Raw genomic sequence first — 19,241 nt, forward strand, 5'->3', positions numbered from 1 at the left:
CTATGTGCAAAGCACTGTTCTAAGCACTGGGGGGGGGGTTACAAGGTGATCAGGTTGTCCCATGGGGGCTCACAGTTTTAATCCCCATTTTACAGATGAGGGAACTGAGGCACAGAGAAATCAAGTGACTTGCCCAAAGTCACACAGCTGACAATTGGCTGACTTGAACCCACGACCTCTGACTCCAAAGCCCGTGCTCCTTCCACTGAGCCATGCTGTGGTATTTGACACATAGTAAGCACTTAACAAATGTCATTTAAAAAAATTGCTATCATTTTACAGTTTTTGAGCCCTGAAAAACCATCAGAAAGGGTTGCTTTCCTTATTTTTTCAGCGATCACCTTATACACCACTTTCGTGGGGACAAATATTAAGTGGCTATTGAACTAAGCATTTGGGAGAGTACTGTAGTTCTTAATGAACTATTTTTCCTGCCTTCATGATGTTTACAATCTAGCAGAGGGCACCATTTGAGAGCCTTGGCCCGTTGTTGGGTAGGGGCCGTCTCCATATGTTGCCGACTTGTACTTCCCAAGTGCTTAGTACAGTGCTCTGCACACAATTAACGCTCAATAAATATGATTCAATGAATGGAAGATATGTGCAAAATGTGCTACAGAGCTGAGTGTTGAATCACTTCCCCAAAATGAGCCAATTATCGTCTTCTTAATGAAAGGATCAGGTTCATTAAGTACTATGTAAATTATTGTTTTTAGGTGGCCCAGAGAAGTAGTTTTCATTTGTTTATGTACATAAAGGAAGCAAAAAGTTTCAGGTGAGCAAAGAATAATAGATTTCTTGTTTCACCGAGCTTGACGAAGGGACTCAGGTGCTGAATGTATGGCCACAGTTTAACTACTGACCCTGTGAAACATAGACTATTATTCCTTATTGGAACTTAACTGTCTTCACTAACTGGAAAGGAAAGATGTGTGGAGAAATAAAATTAAGTTAACGACCTGAAGGGAGTAACTAGTAGCGATTGCATGACGCTTTTCTACGTACTTTTAAGGGGGTAAATGATCTCTGTCTAAATTCATGCATGATAACTCTTTGAACTCATAAATGTTTCCATATTTTTACTCCAAGGTGTTAAACTGCAGAAGCGTAACTAATTGATAATAAATTATTTATCTGCCAACTGGATGCTTTCAAGAAAGCATCATTCAGGCCAAGAAAGATCAGAGACTATAAAGAGCCAACTCATAACAGAAGCAGCAGGGCTCAGTGGAAAGAGCATGGGCTTTGGAGTCAGAGGTCATGGGTTCAAATCCCGGCTCTGCCAATTGTCAGCTGTGTGACTTTGGGCAAGTCACTTAACTTCTCTGGGCCTCAGTTGCCTCATCTGTAAAATGGGGATTAAGACTGTGAGCCCCCTGTGGGACAACCTGATCACCTTGTAACCTCCCCAGCGCTTAGAACAGTGCTTTGCACATAGTAAGCGCTTAATTAATGCCATCATTATTGTTATTATTATAAGAAAAAGGTTATTTGCCAGCTCCATTTTCCCTCTAGCTTGTAACGCATGCAAGTAAAACCAATGTTTCTCTAAGTTGGTGAACATTTGAGGAAAAGAATTGTTTCCACGTACTTTATCCTCTCATATAATTTCCTGCCACTGAAGGAAATTAACTTTCCCTGCATACTCCCCCAGCTTCCCTGCCCCACTGCACTTATGTATATATGTATATATCTATAATTCCATTTATTTATATTGATGCCTGTTGACGTGTTTTGATGTCTGCCTCCCCCAGCTCTAGACTGTAAGGCCATAATGGTCAGGGGCTGTCTCTCTCTATTGCTGTAGTTTACTTTCCAAGAGCTTAGTATAATGCTGTGCACACAGGAAGCATTCAAAAAATACTATTGAATGAATGAATGAGCACTCTAAATCGCTAAATCATGCTATTTCTGCCTCAACAGTATTTTACAGTTCCATTTCTTCCTCTTCTCTCTTACCAACTCCAGCCTGGTTCAAATCCTGGTCTGAATAGTAATAATTATGGTATTTATTATTATGGTATTTGTTAAGCACTTCCTATGTGCCAGGGACTGTAATAATGATAATTTAATAATTTTGGTATTTGTTAAGTACTTACTATGTGCCAAGCACTGTTCTACGAGCTGGGGGAGATACAAGGTAATCAGGTTGTCTCACAGGGAGTTTATAGTTTTAATCCCCATTTTCCAGATGAAGGAACTGAGGCACAGAGAAGTTAAGTGACTTGCCCAAAGTCACACAGCTGATAAGTGGCAGAGCTGGGATTAGAACCCATGACCTCTGACTCCCAAGCCCGGGCTCTTTCCACTGAGCCAAGCTGCTTTTCTGTAATAAGTGTGGGGTGCTTACAAGCAAATTGAGTTGGGTACAGTCACAAGGCCACACAACAGACAAGTGGGGGAGTTGGGATTAGAACCCATGACCTTCTGTCTCCCAGGCCTGTGCTCTAGCCACTAGGCCATGCTGCTTCTGGTATTTGTTAAGTGCTTACTATGTGCCAAGCACTGTAGTAAGCACTGGGGTAGATACAAGATAATTAGGTCCCTTGAGGGGCGTATATTCTCAGCGCTCAGAACAGTGCTTTGCACATAGTAAGCGCTTAATAAATGATATTATTCGTATTAAGTAGGCAGGAGACAAGTATTCATTCATTCATTCATTCAATCGTATTTATTGAGCACTTACTGTGTGCAGAGCACTGTACTAAGCCCTTGGGAAGTACAAGTTGGCAACATATAGAGACAGTCCCTACCCAACAGCGGGCTCACAGTCTAGAAGGGGGAGACAGACAACGAAACAAAACATATAAACAAAATAAAATAAATAGAATAAATATTTACAAGTAAAATAAATAAATAAATAGAATAATAAATATGTACAAACATATATACATGTACAGATGAGAGAACCAAAGCCCAGAAAAGTTAAATGACTTGCTTAAAGTCAAACAGGAGATAATAATAATGATAATGGTATTTGTTAAGCACTTACTATGTGCGAAGCACTGTTCTAAGCACTGGGGGGGATACAAAGTGATCAGGTTGTCCCCTGTGGGGCTCACAGTCTTAATCCCCCTTTTCCAGATGAGGTAACTGAGGCACAGAGAAGTTAAGTGGCTTGCCCAAGGTCACACAGCTGACAAGTGGCAGAGCCAGAATTCGAACCCAAGACCCCTGACTCCCAAGCCCACACTCTTTCCCCTGAGTCATGCTGCTTCTCTTAAATCATGACCACTTAAGATAAGTGGTGGAGCTGGGATTAGAAACCAGGTCTTCTGACTCTCAGCCCAGTGCTCTTTCCTCTAGTCCAGGCTGCTTTTCTATCATTTTATTATTATTATTATTATATTATTATTATTATTAATGATAAAATTGTGGCATTTTAAGCATTTTTGAATGACATTTATTAAGTGCTTACTATGTGCAAAGCACTGTTCTAAGCACTGGCACTGTTCTAAGCATTTACTATGTACCAGACACCGAATTAAGCCCTGGGATAAATGCAGCATGGTATAATGGATAGAGCCCAGGCCTGGGAGTCAAAAGGTCATGGGTTCTAATCCTGACCCTGCCACTTGTCTGCTCTGTGGCCTTGGGCAAGGCACTTCACTTCCCTGTGCTTCAGTTACCTCATCTGTAAAATGGGGATTAAGACTGTGAGCCCTGTGAGGAAACAGGGACCGTACCCAACCCAATTTGCTTGTGGGCACCCCACGCTTAGTACAGTGCCTGGCACATAGTTGGAGCTTAACATATGCGATAATTATTATTATTATCATTATATTCAGGTTGGACACAGTCCCTTTCCCATGGTCACAGAGCAGACAAGGAGCAAAGCCAGGATTCGAACCCAGGCCTGTGCTATAGCCACTGGACCAAGCAGAGAATCCTGTTGGATTGCTGCAGTAGCCTCCTTACTGTTTCTCTTCCTCAAGAATCCCCTCCCTAGTTCATTCTGTAGTCTATCCATCCTGTCAGATTGTGTCTGCTTCCACTGACCTGCTTGAGTAACAGGAGATTATTTGTCTAATTTGGTAGCCAAAAGCAAAATAATTACAAGCCAGGCTCATGGCTCACGACAAACCCCCTTTATTAAAGCGTCCAACCGATTCCACATAACTGCACCATCCTGGCATAACTCTGGTAAGACGCGTACTTTTGCAGAGAAGGCTAGTGACTTTTTTATCCTAAGAAACCCAAATCTCCATCCTTCAGATTCCAGGCCTTCGAGTTTTTCATGATGCGCGAGTTCCTCCTGTCTTCTGAGGAGGATGGTGTGCATGGACCCCTTTTTGAGAGATCCTTTGGATGGAGCAAGAGTTTCTTCCCTTTTGGAGTTGGAAAGAGTCTGTTTCCCTTTCTAGGAATGAGCAGTTCCAGAGATGACCCAGTTATCTGTCCTGCTCCTAATAATTGTGGTATTGTTAAGCAGCATTTGGCAAAGCAGAATGGAACTGTGGATAGAGCATCAACCTGGGGGTCAGAAGGCCAGGGGTCCTAATCCTTGCTCTACTACTTGTCTGCTCTGTGACCCCAGGCAAGTCGCTTCACTTCCCTGTACCTCAGTTACCTCCTCTGGAAAATGGGGATTGAGACTGTGAGCCCTACATGGGACACGGACTATGTCCAACCTGGTTTGTTTGTATCCACCCAGTACTTAGTACAGTGCCTGGTACATAGTAAGCACTTAACAAGTATTATTATTATTATTATTATTATTATTATTATTATTATTATTATCATTATCATTATTATTATTATTATGTGCCTTCTATGTGGCAGGCACTGTAGTAAGTGCCGGGGTGGATACAAGCAAATCAGGTTGGACACATTCCCTGTCCCAGGTGTGGTTCACAGTCTCAATCCCCATTTTCCAGATGAGGTAACTGAGGCGCAGATAGGTGAAGTGAATTGTCCAAGGTCACACAGTAGACAAGCAGTAGAGCCGGGATTAGAACCCATGACCTTTCTGATTCCCAGGCCCGTGCTCTATCCACTATGCCATGCTTGTATGTTTGGGGCACTGTCTTGAGGCTAATATTTGAGGCTATGTGCTCTGCACATAGTAAGAGCTCAATAAATACGATTGATGATGAAATACGATTGATGATTTATTCTTCAACTGATGGTCTGAGTGACCAGTGACCTCAAGACCACTGGTAACAATCAGTTAATCAATCGATATTTATCGATCTCCTTTCTGTGTGCAGAGCACTTTAGTAAGCACTTGGGAGAGTACAATACAACAGACTTGGTAGACACATTCCCTGCCCTCAGGAGTTTGCAGTCTAGAGGAACCTTGATTGGCCAGTTGATTTATCTTTCTAAAATAACATTTAGAGTACTGATGGATCCTCTCCTCAGAAGCCTCCAGTGGCTTCCCATTTTCTTACCAGATTAACCCAAATTTCTAGCCAATGCCTTCAGTTCTCTCTTCCCCACCCTCTGGACTGTAAGCTCGTTGTGGGCACATAAAATATTCTTACGGAGCTTTCTGTGCTACACTGCTTTGCCATTGAGAAATAGCAAAAGAGGACAGAACTTTGCCCCACTTCACCCTCAAACTTCTTCTGCGGTATAGAATGTCTTCCTAAAATACAACCTTAGGAGAAAACAGACCACATGCAGAGTAAATGAACAGGGAGGAAAATTTGTGGAATAAAGTGTCCCGTGCAAATGAAGCTGAAATAATTATTTATCTTGCTGCAGTATATTGTGAAAATGCCTCAATTCCTGACCTAAAACCGGGCTACTTTAACATAAGTATTCTTTTAAAGAGACAAATCAGTTTAGCAAAGAATTCACTTGGTGCTTGCACAAAGCAGAGATGTGGAATAGCTTGGCTCCTTATTGTTTTTCCTGGTTTCACAATTTTTAAGAACCCGAGCACTGCTAAAGAGATCTGATAAATCTCCAGAGGTAAGATTCTGCCTTTTTGCTTCTTTTTCAGTAACCTTCATTTGAGTTCATTCAATCATGTTTACTGAATGCTTACTGTGTGCTGAGCACTTGAGAAAGTACAGTACAACAATAAACAGCCACATTCCCTGACCACAATGAGCTTATTGCTGGGGGAGGGGGGAGGAGAGAGAGACAGACATAAATGGAAATAAATACAATTACAGGTATGTACATAAATGCTGTGGGGCTGAGAGGGGGAAGAACAAAGGGAGCAAGTCAGGATGACCCAGAAGGGAGACAGGAGGCTGGGAGGTCAGCAAAGAAGCTGATGCAGTAATCCAAGCAGGATAGGATGAGTGATTGTATTAATTTGGTAGCAGTTTGGATGGAGAGGAATGGATAGATTTTAGCGATGTTGTGAAGGTGGGACCTACAGGATTTAGAAATGGATTGAATATGTGGGTTGAATGGGAGAGATGAGTCAAGGGTTGTGGGCTTGTGAGATGGGAAGGATGGTGGTGCCATCTACAGTGATGGGAAAGTCCGGGAGAGGACAGCATTTGGGTGGGAAGATAAGGAGTTCTGTTTTGGATATGTTAAGTTAGAGGTGATGGGAGGGCATCCAAGTGGAGATGTCTTGAACGCAGGAGTAGATACAAGATGAAAAAGGAAGAGAGATCGGGGCTGGGGATGCAAACTTGGGATTCATCTGCACAGAGATTGTAGTTGAAGTCATGGGAGCGAATGAGTTCTCCAAGGGAGTGGGTACAGATGGAAAATAGAAGCAGATCCAGAATTTATGGACCCCCACAGATCCAAATCCATTCAGATCCATTCTTCCTTGCAGTTTGTAGTGAGGATAGATGCACATGGAAAATGAGATTTTTTTTTCCCCTAAAGATGAATTGATTTGATTCAATTGATTGATTGAGTTAATTCCCATTTTCCTGAATGTGCAGTTCAGGATTACGGCAATGCAAACAAGGAAATAACCCATTTTGGAAAAACAGGGCTGATGGAAGAAAAAAAAAACACCTTAAAAAGTTACATTTTTTTTCCAATGAATGATTGCTGCCTCAGTGCTGGTGTACTGTTGTAAATAATCCTAAAATAACCAGGAGCTAAAATTCATTAAGGTATGGCCTGTGGTTTTCAAACACCTGTTGTTTGTCCAGAAACAGGAAAATAGAATTAAAAAATGTAGAAATCATATTTCTTTGTTAAAACTGACAGTTAGGAAGGTCTAACTGAAAAAAAATCAGTAAAGGCCCACGATTCTCTTTGTTTATTCAGATTCTGAAATTCAATTAAATTCAATTTAATTGTATTTATTGAGCTCCTACTATGTGCAGAGCACTGTACTAAGTGCTTGGAAAATACAGTTTGAAAATTAACCTCCAGCAAAAACTTAAAATTACAAAGAGGGGTTGTGAGGAGATTTTAGCCAATTTATAACATTGATGTTAACTGTACAATCTGGTTACACAACTTGGGAAATTTGATCAAGATGTTAATTTTTTCCTGGAGTTCCTTTGTAAATATGAATGAATGAATGAATGAATCTGTGCTATCCTCTGAGGTCAATACCAGTAAGTGTTAATATGACACTTTCACAATCAATCAATCGTATTTATTGAGCACTTACTGTGTGCAGAGCACTGTACTAAGTGCTTGGGAAGTACAAGTTGGCAACATATAGAGACAGTCCCTACAGAACAGTGGGCTCACAGTGAAAAGTACTTGTTCATGAGTTAGAAATTAGGCTAAACATCTAGAAATCACACTGCTGTAGAAGAGAACTGACTGTAAAAGTCAAGATTTTTGGGGGGGTCGGGGAGGGGATTTGTTTTTTTGCAGTACTTGTTGAGCACTTATTATGTTCCAGGCACTCTAACTAAACACTGGGATAAATATAATATATTTAAGTTGTATTTATTGAGCACTTGCTGTGTGCAGAGCACTATACTGAGTGCTTTGGAGTGTACAATACAAGAATAAACAGACACATTCCCTGCCCACAACACACCTAAAGTCTTGATGTGGGGGAGACAGACATTAATAGAAATAAATACATAACAGATATGTACATAAGTGCTGTGGGACTGGGAGGGGAGCAAGTCAAGGTGATGCAGAAGGGAGTGGGGGAAGAGGAAAGGGGGACTTGGGGAGAACTTCAAACAGGTGTGCCTTTAATAAAACTTTAAATGGAGGAAGAGTAATTGTCGATTTGAGGAGGGAGGGCTTTCTAGGTAGGACGCTGGATGTGGGAGAGGGTTTGGTGGTGAGATAGATGAGATCAAGGTACTGTGAGAAGGTTAGCCCCAGAGGAGTGTAGTGTGTCACCTGGGTCACAGTAGGAGAGTAGTAAGGTGAGGTAGGAGGGGGCAAGGTGATTGCTTTAAAAGCAGTGATGAGGAGTTTATGTTTGATGCGGAGGTCGAAGGGCAACCGTTGGAGCTTTTTGAGGAGTAGGGAAACATGTCCTAAACGTTTTTGTAGAAAAATGGTCCGGGCAGCAGAGTGATTTGTGGACTGGAATAGGGAGAGGCAGGAGGCTGGGAGGCCAGCAAGGAAGCTGATGTAGTAATCCAGGTGGGATATGAGTGGTTGTGTTAACGTGATAATTATTTGGATCAAGAGGAAAGGGTAGATTTTGGCAATTCTGTGGAGATGAGACTGACAGGATTTCATGATGGATTGACAATGTGGACTGAATTGAATTGAATTTAGCACTTAGTACAGTGCTCTGCACACAGTAAGCGCTCAATAAATGCGATTGATTGAGTGAGTGAGAGAGAGGATTCAGGTAGGGCACAGTCTCTGTCCCACATGGGGCTCACAGTCTGAGTAGAAGAGAGGATGATTAAATCCCCAGTTTACAAATGATATAACTGAGGTATTGATAATCAATCAATCAATTAATCATATTTATTGAGTGCTTACTGTGTGCAGAACACTGTACTAAGCGCTTGGGAAGTACAAGTTGGCAACATATAGAGACAGTCCCTACCCAACAGTGGGCTCATAAGTTAAGTGACTTGCCCAAGGTCACAGAGCAGACAAGTGGCAGATTTGTGACTAGAATCCAGGTCCTCTAAATCCCTGGCCCGTGCTCTTTCCAGTAGGCCAGACTTTTTCAATTGTTGTTACTGATTTCCTGGTTGTACTTAGAGAAATGGTTTAAACTGAGACTTAAGCTGTTTGTTTTCCTTGATAAAAAGCTGTATTTTACTCGACATACTTCATTCAGATGTCAATAAACATGTAAGAGAAAGTAGCTATCATTTTAGAATAGCAAACACATAAAACAAATGGCAACCCGGTGCTCTGAGTCATAGGATTTAGTTTCTCGTTTTGATAAAAAAAACTACTGCCAAATTAGTACATTTTGTATTCCAGCGTTTCAACATTTTCCCTTCGAAAGCTACAATGTTTAGAAGCTAGGAAGTCTGATCATGCATCCATATTTATCACATATGTTTTTGTTGTGGTTTTGAATGAACAGTAATTGTCATACCTGTATCATTCAGATTTCAGATCCACTCCGCCACATGTCTGCTGTGTGACCTTGGGCAAGTCAGTTAACTTCTCTGAGCCTCAGTTCCCTCATCTGTAAAATGGGGATTAAGACTGTGAACCCCACATGGGACACCTTGATCACCTTGTATCCCCCCCAGCGCTTAGGACAGTGCTCTGCACATAGTAAGTGCTTAACAAGTGCCATCATTATTATTATTATTATTATTTCAGATTCCCCATTTTCAAAAGGATCAATGAGGTCTTCAGGGGATACTTTCCACGAGTGATAGGCCTTAAGAAAATAAAATGCCTTTTGCAAGTGCTGGCACTGGTCACCTTTGATTATTCTGTGTTCTTATTTTAAGATAGGAAAACATTTCCTCATAGGCAGGCTTTTCACTTTAAAACTGGCAAATAAAAAAAAAATACCCTAGGCAGCTCTCAGTGTATGGCACTTGCCCTCCCCTCAGGAGCAATCAATCAATGGTATTTACTGAGTGCTTACTGAGTGCAGAGCACTGTACTAAGCGCTTGGGAGAGTACGACACATCAGAGTTGGTAGACACGTTCCCTGCCCATAGTGAACTTACAGTCCAGCGGACGTCTCTGGATGAGGCTCACTATCAGACTTATTATTATATTATTATTATCTGACAAGTGGCATGGCTCAGGGGATGAGCACAGGCCTTGGAATTGGAAGGTCATGGGTTCTAATCCTGGCTCCACCACATGTCTGCTGTGTGACCTTGGGCAAGTCACTTCAAGTCTCTGGGCTTCAGTTACCCCATCTGTAAAATGGAGATTAGGAGTGTGAGCCCTGTGTGAGACAGGGAAAGTGTCCAGCCTGACTACCTTCCACCTACCTGGCAGCTCCTGATGCCCCATGGCAGCCCTGCCAGGACTGGGGTTCCATTTCTAATAGGCTCGGGAATCTTCCTGGGCAGTCTGAACAGCAACACTCTCCAAATCCCCTAGATAATAATAATAATAATAATAATAATAATGACATTTATTAAGCACTTACTATGTGCAAAGCACTGTTCTAAGCGCTGGGGAGGTTACAAAGTGATCAAGTTGTCCCACAGGGGCCTCACAGTCTTCATCCCCATTTTACAGATGAGGTAACTGAGGCCCAGAGAAGTTAAGTGACTCGCCCAAAGTCACACAGCTGACAATTGGCAGAGCCTGGATTTGAAGCCATGACCTCTGACTCCAAAGCCCGGGCTCTTTCCACTGAGCCACGCTGCTTCTCTAGATGGACATGATGGGGCGTAATGGTATTTATTGAGCACTCACTATGTGAGCATTGTATGTGAGTCCAATACAACAGAATTAGCAGAATGTCAATGATCAATAATAATAATCATTGTTCCATCTAGAGCAGGAATAATAATAATAATAATAATAATAATAATAATAATGATGATGGTGGGATGTTTTAATGTTAATTGTTGTATTTGTTAAGCACTGACTATGTATCAAGCACTGTACTAAGCACTGAGGTAGAGTTAAGATAATCAGTTCCCACATGGGGCTTACAGTTTAGGTAGGAGGAAGAGCAGGTATTGAATCCTCAGTTTTACGGATGAGGGAATTGAAGCACAGAAGGGTGAAGCAACTTGCCCTAGGTCACCCAGCAGACATTTTGAAGTGCCAAGATTAGAACCTAGGTGCTCTGATGCTCAGGCTCTTACTCCTTCCACTAGGCCACACTGCTTCTCATGATAGAGATGCAGCGTGGTTCAGTGGAAAGAGCCCGGGCTTGGGAGTCAGAGGTCATGGGTTCTAATCCCGGCACTGCCACTTGTCAGCTGTGTGACTTTGGGCAAGTCACTTACCTTCTCTGGGCCTCAGTTACCTCATTTGTAAAATGGGGATTAAGACTGTGAGCTTCACATGGGACAACATGATCACCTTGTATCCCCACCCCCCAGTGCTTAGAACAGCGCTTTGCATATAGTAGGTGCTTAACAAATGCCATCATTATTATTAGTATTATGGTAGGAACAGGAAGTCCATAGGCTACATGTAGTCCACACAGGATGGATATTGGGCCTCAGTTGGGAAGTAGGGAGACACACAGAGAGGGAGAGAGAGAGACAGAGACAGAGACAGAGACACAGAGAGACACAGAGAGAGAGAGAAACACTCCCACGTCTGCCCTCCCACCCCACCATCATCCTCTCACCTGTTCCTTATTGGAGAGACCACAGAAACTGGTCTGAGGTTTCTGAGGTGTTTTAGTGCAATACCCACAACGTGCCATTCCCCTACCAGAGACTCCTCGGAAACCACCTCTACTAATGGTAAAAATAATAAGAAGAATACTCACATTTATTAGGTATTTACTATGTGCTAAACACTGTACTTGTCACTGGGATAGATACAAGATAATCAGGTCAGATGTCACTGTCCCACATGGGGCTCACAGTCTAAAGAGCAAGGAGAACAAGTTAGAGGCTCTACAGTGATTACAGACAATAGGATTGAAATTGTGTACTTCTTGGTGAGTAACCTCACCCTGGGCTTCAAGGCTGTCCATCACCTCGCCCCCTCCTACCTCACCTCCATTCTCTCCTTCTACTGCCCAGCCCGCAACCTCCGCTCCTCTACCGCTAATCTCCTCACTGTACCTCGTTCTCGCCTGTCCCGCCGTCGACCCCCGGCCCACGTCATCCCCCGGGCCTGGAATGCCCTCCCTCTGCCCCTCCACCAAGCTAGCTCTCTTCCTCTCTTCAAGGCCCTGCTGAGAGCTCACCTCCTCCAGGAGGCCTTCCCAGACTGAGCCCCTTCCTTCCTCTCCCCCTCGTCCCCCTCTCCATCCCCCCATCTTACCTCCTTCCCTTCCCCACAGCACCTGTATATATGTATATATGGTTGTACATATTTATTACTCTATTTATTTATTTATTTATTTATTTTACTTGTACATTTCCATCCTATTTATTTTATTTTGTTGGTATGTTTGGTTCTGTTCTCTGTCTCCCCCTTTTAGACTGTGAGCCCACTGTTGGGTAGGGACTGTCTCTATGTGTTGCCAATTTGTACTTCCCAAGCGCTTAGTACAGTGCTCTGCACATAGTAAGCGCTCAATAAATACGATTGATTGATTGATTGATTGATTGGTGAGTGGATGGGGTGGGGTGAAGTAGCAAGTCAGCAGAATTGAGGAGTGAGAAAGCAGGTAACTGCAAGATCTCTAGGAATATCCAGATGGATAATGCATTAATCAATCCATCGGATTTATTGAGCACTTGCTTTGTGCAGAATTCTGTACTAAGCGCTTGGGAAAGTTCAATATAACAGAGTTGGTAGACATGTTCCCTGCCAACAAGGAGCTTAAAGTCTAGAAGGGGAGATAGACATGAAAATCAGTGATAGATATGTACAGTAATACTATGGGGCTGAGAGTAGGGTGAATAAAAGGTACAAATCCAAGCGCAAGAGTGACACAGAAGAACGAGAGGAATTAGGGGAAATGAGGACTTAGTCTGGGAAGGCCTTTTGAAGGAGATGTGCTTTTAATAAGATCGAAGGTTGGGATGGTGAATGTGGGGATGGTGAATGTCTGTCAGGAATGAAGAGGGATGGGGTTCCAGGGTTAGAGCAGTGAAGCGAACAAGCTGAGTTGTAGTAGAAAATCAGTGAGGTAAAATAGGAGGCAACAAGGTGATTGAGTGTTTTAAAGCCAGTGGTAAGGGATTTCTCTGTTGGATGTGGTTTGAGCAACTAGTGAAGATTCTTGAGGAGTGGGGGGAAACATGGACTGGGCATTTGTTTTGGAAAAATGATCCAGGTAGTAGTGTGAAACATGAACTGTACAGGGGAGAGACAGGAGACAGGGAGGTCAGCAAAGAGGCAGGTGCCGTAGAGGAGGTGGGATAGAATAAGTTCTTGGGTCATCGCGGTAGCAGTTTTACTGGAAGGGAAAGGGCAAATTTTAGTGATGTTGTGAAAGTTGAACTGATGGGATTTGGTGACAGATTGAATACGTGGGTTGAATGAGAGAGATTTGCCAAAGATAATGCCAATGGCTTGTGAGAAGGTGTCTCAAAAATCTACAAACTTGGCATTATATAAGGATAGAGGTGCTGTCTACAGTGATGGGAAAGTCAGGGAGAGGACGGGGTTTGGGTGGGAAGATGAGAAGTTCTGTTGGGGACATTTTAGGTTGGGGTGTTGGTGGGATATCCAAATAGAGGTGTACTGAAGGCCAGAGGAAATGCAAGACTGCAGAGAAGGAGAGGGGTCGAGACTGGACAGATAGATTTGGGAGTCTTCAGTGCAGAGATTTTACTTGAAACTACAGGAACAAATGAGTCCTGCAAAGGAGTGGGTGTAGGTGGAAAATTGAAGGGGACTCAGAACTGAGTTTTGAAGGACTCTCACAGTTAGCGTGTGGAAGTCAGAGGAAGAGCCTGGAAAAGAGACTGAGAAGCAGTGGTCAGTGAGGTAAGAGGAAAAACAGGAGAGGAGAAAATCAGTGACATGATAAGGAGGTCCAGGAGTCAGTCAGGAACAGGTCAAAGAGAGTTTGCTAAAAAGCAGCAGCATGGTCTAGTGGAAAGAGCATGGGCCTAGAAAGCTGAGGACCTGGGTTCTAATCTTGCCTCTTCCAAATGCTTTTTGTGTGACCTTGGGCAGGTCACAGCTTCTCTGTGCCTCGGTCCTCCTGTTCTCCCTCCTAAGTGGACTGTGAGTCCCATGCCGGACAGGGACTGTGTCCTATCTAATTCACCTGTCTACCGCAGTGCTTAGAACAGTGTTTGACACAAGATAAAGTGCTTAACAAGTACCATAAAGAAAAGATGGGGAAGGGAGCTCCTCCAGTCAAAATGACGTGGAGTTGTGGAGTGGGTAAGGGGAGTGGGGTAGGGGGGTTGGAGGGATTGGATGGGAGTGAGCTAGCAAGTTATGATGGTGCAGGAGATGGGATTGTCACCGAGTGGCTGAGAAAATCTGGGTTGGGGTGATTAAAGGGAAGGATTTGGAGTACATGTTATAGACTAAGATTCTTGAGGACCATAGTTCCTAGATCCCAGGGTGCTCTATTTGTCAGCAAAGTGAAGAGTATCTCCAAATCGGGGTTCCATCTGTCAGAGCAGGAGTTGGCTACATTTCTCTTTCTCCTGCTGCTGTCCCTGATGGGATATCTTCTGTGTGAATGTGTAAAAGAGAGAGAAAGAGAGAGAGCTGGGGAAGATGGTGTGATACCCTGTGTATAGGGTGACAGTGTGTGAGAATGAGCGATTTTTATAGTAGTAGTAATAGTATTTATTGAGCATCCAGTTAAAAACTGAACACTGATCTGTGTGGTGGGAAAAAATACACAGGGGGAATTTAGACCGGTGGGTAAATAAAAGGGTTTATATAAGCGAAAGAGTTTGTCGGGGAATGAGTGTATTCAGATGTAGGATTTCAAGTTGTTTGTGTGTGTTTGTCTATGTTTTTGTGTAACTGGATCTCTCTCCCTCTCTCTTTCCTGCCTTTTCGCCTCCTAATCTTAAGCCATTTTCTCCGCTCTCATGGAAGCCCTACTCACGAGCATCGTACGTTTAAAACATTAATGAGGATCCTTCTATTTTCCAATTCTATTTCCTTTTCTTCTATTTAATAAAATAATGTATTTGGTTGCTAATTTTACACAAAATATAATTGGCATTCTGCACCGTGTTTAAAGCTTCCACCCAGCTATGAATGCAGAAGTACCTAGATACTCATGCCGTGCCTCAGCTAAAGCGGTGGCCTTTTTACTCAAGCATTGGAAAATGCTGGTACGATTTTGGCTCATTTCTCCAGATCACTGTTTCCCCTGCCACACATCAGAGGAACCCCATCAGAGAATGCAATAATGGTAGCCTGGCATTCATTCCTCTCAAAACCTCCCAAACTGGAAATTCATCAGTTAAGTGATTCATTCCATCAGTCATATTTATTGAGTGCTTAAGGAGTGCTGAACAATGTACTAAGTGCTTGGGAAAGTACAGTATAACAATGAACAGACTGATTCCCTGCCCACAATGAGCTTACAGTCTAGATCAACTATTGTGACAGTGTTTGCCAACTCTGTTGTATTGTGCTCTCCCAGGCATTAAGTACACTGCTCTGCCCACGGCAAGTACTCAGTACCACAATTATTATTATTATTATTCTACTCTTTTAATTTTGTATCTGTCCCTCACCCATTAGATTATAAGTAACTTGAAGGCAGGGGTTATGTTCCTCTAGGCTGTAAGCTCTTTGTGGGCAGGGAATGTGTCTGTTTATTGTTATATTGTACTCTCCCAAGCGCTTAGTACAGTGCTCTGCACACAATAACTGTTCAATAAATACAACTGAATGAATGAGTGAATGAATCTTGTCTTATACTGTTGAGTCATCTCCGACACCATGGACACGTCTCTCCCAGAACACCCCACCTCCATCTGCCATCGTTCTGGTGGTGGATCCAAAGAGTTTTCTTGGTAAAAATCTGGAAGTGCCTCCTTCCATGCAATAAACTCAGCTCTGCCCTTGACTTTCTCCCAGGCTGCTGCTGCCCAGCATGGATGAGTTTTGACTTGTAGCAGATTGCCTTCCACTCGTTAGCCACTTCCCAAGCTAGGAATGGAATAGACAGGCCTCTGCTTGACTCTTCCTCCCATAGTCGAGACTGGTAGAGGACTGGAAACTCTCCAGGTGTGGCCCTGAGAGGAGGAATGAATAAATACCATGGATGATAACAATAGGGAGTAGCCATTTCCCTGGGGATTCAGCACCTGTTGACCCTCCTACGTAAAAAGGCGATCCCTAGGGGGGCAGAGATTGTGTCCAACCTGATACCCCAACATGGAAAGAACATGTCCCTGGGTTCTAATTCCGGCTCCGTCACTTACCTTCTGTGTGACCTTGGGCAAGCCCATTCATTCATTCAATCATATTTATTAAACACTTACTGAGTGCAGAATCCTGTACTAAATGCTTGGGAAGTACAGTTCGGCAACAGATAGAGACAATCTCTATCCACCAACGGGCTCACAGTCTAGAAGAGGGGAGACAGACAACAAAACAAAACATGTAGACAGGCATCAATAGCATCAGTATAAATAAATAGAATTATAGGTAAATACACATCATTAATAAAATAAATAGAATAATAAATATGTACATATATACACAAGTGCTGTGGGATGGGGAGAGGGTTGGAGCATAGGGATGGAGTCAGTGCGGTGGGAAGGGGAAGAGGAGCAGAGGAAAAGGGGGGCTCAGTCTGGGAAGGCCTTCTGGAGGAGGTGAGCTCTTCACTTCTCTGGGCCTCAATTTCCTCAACTGTAAAATGGGGATTCAATACATGTTCAATACATATTATTCCTCCTACTCAGACTGTGGGCCCCTTGCGGGGCCTGATTATCTTGTTTCTACTTGAATTGTGTATCTACACTCAGGACAGTGGATTTATTATTTTCTTATGGTACTTGCTAAGAACTTACTATGCACCAAGCACTGTTCTCACTAAGCCCTGAGGCAGATACAAATCATTTATGTTGGACAGTCCCTGTCCCTCATGGGGCTCAGAGTCTTAATCCCCATTTTACAGATGATGTAATTGAGGCCCAGAGAAGTGAAGTCACTTGCCCAAGGTCACACAGCAGACAGGTGATTAGAACTCAGGTCCATCTGACTCCCCAGGCCCGGGCTCTAGCCACTAAGCCATGCTGCTTCTCAGTGTTTGGTCTAGAGTAAGAGCTTAACAAATAGCACAATACCAACTATTATTATAGTATAGATTTTTATAGTAGTAGTAATAGTATTTATTCAATACCCACTTAAACACTAAACACTGATCTGTGTGGTGGGAAGAAATACACAGGGAAAATTTAGATCGGGTGGGTAAATAAAAGGGTTTATATGAGTGAAAGAATGTGGTGTCAGGGAATGAGTGTATGCATGTGTAGGATTTGGGAAAATGGAAAGCGCTTAGTATAATGCTTGACACTTAGCAAGCCCAACGTGGTTTAGTGGAAATAGCACGGGCTTGGGAGTCAGAGGTCGTGGATTCTAATCCCGGCTTCACCACTTATCAGCTGTGTGACTTTGGGCAAGTCACTTCACTTCTCTGGGCCTCAATTACCTCATCTGTAAAATGGGGATTAAGACCCTGAGCCCCACTTGTGACAGCTTTACTACCTTGTATGTACCCCAGCACATGGAACAATACTTGACACATAATAAGCGCTTAAGAAATGTCGCTATTGTTGTTGTTATTATTATTATTATATGCTCTGAAGAGCCGGACCAGGGCTGCACCCCCTCAGTATTTCCTCCCACCGGACAGCTAGTCACACTGCCACCTCCAGCATCGGCTCGCCTCCTCCTCCTCTTTCTCTTCCTCCTCCTCCTCGCCACTGAAGAAACTCCATCCTATCTGGCCTTCCCCCATCACAGCAGTTAAGAGAAGAGCACTAACAGCATGAAGCCTCTACAAAACCTTTGAAAGTTGGGTGGCTGCATGGCATAGTGGATAGAGCCCAGGCTGAAAGTCAGAAGGTCATGGGTTCTAATCCCGGCTCTACCACTTGTCTGCTGTGTGACCTTGGGCAAATCACTTCACTTCTCTGTGCCTCAGTTACCACATCTGTAAAACGGAGACTTGAGACTGGGAGCCCCACGTGGGCCAGGCACTGTATCCAACCCGATTTGCTTGTATCCACCCCAGGGCTTAGTACAGTGCACGGCACAAAGGAAGCACTTAACAAATACCATCATCATTATTATTATTATTCTCTCCCAGGACTTACAGTGCTCTGTAGACAGTAAGCCCTTAATCAATACTCTTACTCTCCATGTGAAAATGATGATAGTGCGGAGTGAAAATAATTACCAATCAGTCAACACCATCTTCACTCCAAGCTCTTGCAGAAAGTTGTAACTATTTGGGGTTCAATTTGATGGAACAGAAAATAAGGGTGAGTTATCTGTGAAGATGATGGTCTGAAAATCTGGCAAATCTTCAATGACAATATCGTTATTGCGATCATTATCATAATTGTTAAGCACTTACTGTGTGTCAAGCACCGTTTTAAGTGCCGGGATAGGTACAGGTTAATAAGGCTGGAAGCAGTTCTTGTCCCAAATGGGGTTCACAGTCTAAGGAGGAGGGAGAACAGGTGTTTAATCTTACTTATAATGATAATATTAATAGTAATTTTGGTATTTGTTGAGCAGTTACTGTGTGCCTAACACTGTTCTAAGCGCTGGGGTGTAACAAGATATTCAGGCTGTCCCACGTGGGGCTCTAAGTCTTCATCCCCATTTTCCAGATGAGGTAACTGAGGCACAGAGAAGTGATGTGGCTCGTCCAAGGTCACACAGCAGACAAGTGGCAGAGGTGGGATTAGAAACCACATCCTCTGGCTCCCAAGCCTGTGTTCTTTCCACCGAGTCATGCCACTTCTCTTATTATATTATTATATGGATCAGGAAACTGAGAGAAGTAAAATGACTTACCCAAGTTCACAAAGCAGGCAAGTGATGGAACCAGGAAGAGAATCTGGGTCCCCTGACTCTTAGGCCTGTGTTCTTTCCTACAAGACTCAATGTAGAAACCAAGGCTAATACATTGGGCCATTTGTCTGGTCTGCCTCTCCTTATTGTTTATTGCACTACCTTTGGCTTAGTGGAGTCTAAGGAAAAACATCCCGGCCTCTCAGAAAATACATTCAGTTTGTCACATTCCCATCAGATCTGAAACGTTTGTCCCTGGAAAGGAGCAGGCATTCTATTAAAGTGTCTTCTCAGCCACACATTCCATGAAAATGAAGCAGGGGAAGCATTTCATTTTC

The 19,241-nt window shown here is 43.2% G+C and overlaps 1 protein-coding gene and 1 non-coding gene across 2 annotated transcripts in view; one reads left to right on the plus strand and one right to left on the minus strand.

Moving 5' to 3' along the window:
- Positions 1–19,241, plus strand: part of DLGAP2 (DLG associated protein 2) — a 547,078-nt gene that overhangs the window by 322,661 nt on the left and 205,176 nt on the right. The gene's annotated exons all lie outside the window — the stretch shown is intronic.
- LOC119920141 lies at positions 15,979–16,116 on the minus strand. Its single transcript, XR_005447906.1, has one exon. It is a non-coding gene; the product is annotated as a small nucleolar RNA SNORA7 (small nucleolar RNA).

This window comes from Tachyglossus aculeatus, chromosome X1, assembly GCF_015852505.1.
Source record: "Tachyglossus aculeatus isolate mTacAcu1 chromosome X1, mTacAcu1.pri, whole genome shotgun sequence".
NCBI classification, from domain to species: Eukaryota; Metazoa; Chordata; class Mammalia; order Monotremata; family Tachyglossidae; genus Tachyglossus; species Tachyglossus aculeatus.